Source organism: Priapulus caudatus, unplaced genomic scaffold (genome assembly GCF_000485595.1).
Source record: "Priapulus caudatus unplaced genomic scaffold, Priapulus_caudatus-5.0.1 Scaffold0, whole genome shotgun sequence".
Classification (NCBI taxonomy): Eukaryota; Metazoa; Priapulida; class Priapulimorpha; order Priapulimorphida; family Priapulidae; genus Priapulus; species Priapulus caudatus.
The window spans coordinates 618358-620823 of record NW_014577061.1 but is presented as its reverse complement, the minus strand read 5'-3'; the positions used below and the strand labels follow the sequence as shown (position 1 = coordinate 620823).

At 39.0% G+C, this 2466-nt stretch overlaps 1 long non-coding RNA gene across 1 annotated transcript in view; it reads left to right on the top strand.

Annotated features, from left to right (window-relative positions):
• The first annotated feature begins 1012 nt into the window (after window positions 1-1012).
• Window positions 1013-2466, top strand: part of LOC106805532 — a 3808-nt gene continuing 2354 nt past the window's right edge. The window contains exons 1-2 of the long non-coding RNA XR_001393444.1: window positions 1013-1250; window positions 1815-1950. This is a non-coding gene — a long non-coding RNA (uncharacterized LOC106805532). The remainder of the gene's footprint in view (window positions 1251-1814; window positions 1951-2466) is intronic.

The following is a 2466-nucleotide window of genomic DNA, read 5'->3' as shown; positions in this document are numbered from 1 at the left end:
CGTGCATGAGTGTGCGTGCGTGTGCAAGTACACGTGCGTGCATGAGTGTGTGCGTGCGTGTGCAAGTACGCGTGCGTGCGTGCGTGCGTGCGTGCGTGTGTACGTACATCGTACTAGTGTTGCCGCCTATCGTGGAGTTATGTACTATTCGCTAACTCGAGTTAAGCGTCTACACGGGTAGACGCTTAACTCGCTTCGTCGTGTAGACGAGGCTTAAGAGATAAAATGCAGATATCTTTAGTGTGAATTCACAATTGTAATCCTATTTTATATTATTATTTTGTTAAAGTTTACCATGTCACATGTGTTACTGTGTACTCAAGACAGACGAGTACTGTACTGATTATGCTTTCTGATGGCATATATTCATTGGCAACGATCAGAATACTACTTATATTATTACTATATATAGTTACTGCTCACTCTACAGTAGTTTTGTTCGGCGAGCCGTAGCCAACCGGCAGCCGGCCGTAGGACTCAGGAGAGATGCTTGGGTGCATGATATGATATGATATAAGGCCAGATCACACAAGATAGAGATGGCAGATAATTATTATTTTTTAATTGCTAGTTCTTCACAGTGCAGGATTAATTTTATTTTCATAACTGAACTCGAACTAGTTGAAATGCGAAATAAAGTACGCATGTATGTACACACATTTACTAGTTATATATACGAAAGTATAGACCAATAAATTGTGCCCTAAAAATTGTTATATTCTGATGTTATTTTAGAAAGTAGCGAAGTTTGCGTGATTTTTATGTCGTGATATTTTAATAAAATAAACGTGATTAAAGAGGAGGATACTGCATGACAAGTGTTTTGTAATGTAGGTAAGATGTTAATAAAGCGACGGCTTTAGGTATTTCTTTGATTTTCTATGTAACACGGCCGTAAATAGTGAAAAGGTTGTCGTGCATTTTGCACGACAGAATTCACAGGTTTTGTCTATGGAAGGCTATTGGGCCCTAAAATAACATCAGAATATAAAATTTTTTAGGGCACAATTTATTGGTCTAACGAAAGTATAGCTCACAGCAACATCCAACACACTGCCTAACCACAATATTTACAATATATACACGAGTTAAACAAGCATCTGGGGCTAGCTGTTAGCATTACCATTCTAACAAGCAGACTAATACTAATATGCATTTATATTGTAATTATAAAAAAATGTTCCGACTGTCTCAGAAGCTGCAATACAGCAGGTGCCGAATGTACGAGCTTTCCGTATGATTTTATTAATGTAAGTAAAGCAGCGGCGTCTGTTGGGTGGAGCTCTTTAATGGTGTTTGCGCAAACCTTACATTTAATATTTCGCAGCTCCTTGTATACTATATATCCTGCTATGTAGTATAGCGCATTGCTCTCACTAGCATCGAATGTAACGGTTGCTGCATCTGCAAGGATGAGCATAGCATCTGTTCAGCTTCTGCATAGCATAGCATCTGTATAGCATAGCAGTAGCATAGCATCTGTTACTTCGGCTTCAGGCAGTGTTTTCTGTTTCGCGATTTTTTATGAACTCAAGAAGTTGCTTGCAATTATCATCTTCGCAATTTGACCCGTTGTTAATACCCATGAATTGTGAAAGTACTATTATTTTTAATGTTCTCCTGAAGGCTCTTGGCCGTGGTGTTGGATTTCTATGATTCCGTACCTGATAAATATAATAATAATAATTAGTCATCCGGTGTATTGGTGACATGGCTCATTCAACAGCCACTGGTGATTCACAGTCTCCAATGTTGAAGAGCCAGGTTTTTACACCTTGAGAAAATTCACGCACCTGACAGAATATATTTTCCAGGGCATCTTGTGTCAGTCGTCCGGGGAGCAAGTATCTGAAGCTGCCATTGATGACTAGCTCTTCCCGGAGCTCCAGAATTGTTGCCGAGGTCATACGGATTCCACTCTGCACTGGCTTCCATCCAGGCTTTTGGAAGGTGAGGTTCTTTACAATCTCCATAGCCATCTGCACCTGTTCCGTTTTTTCTGCAGAACCTTGCAAACCAAGTTTTTACAAAATAAAGAAATTATTAAATATTTAAGCAGAATAATAAAGCAACTAGCTCAAACAGTGGCTATTAATAATATTTATAAAAATTAAGGTTGGCCACATATTGATATGCCTAGAACTATAGAGGGGTTATTCCCTAAAGTAACTGCCTTACCCTCAAAGAACGCATCATGGTATGACCTCCCATTTACGTTATCAACCCAGCTGTTTGCAAAATCGACAAACCATGCTGTTGATAATGCTTCAGGTGGTAACACACCCATGTGAACAAGTACTCTCAGGGCAGAAGCTGTGCTGTGTGACAAGATCTAAAAATTACATAAAATTTTATTTTAATGCATACTAGATTTTATCTTAAATTGTCATGCTGTGCAGTGATTATTGAAAGATAAATACATCCCAATGCACACATGCCTATCCCCTCGTGCAAAAGAATACCTGA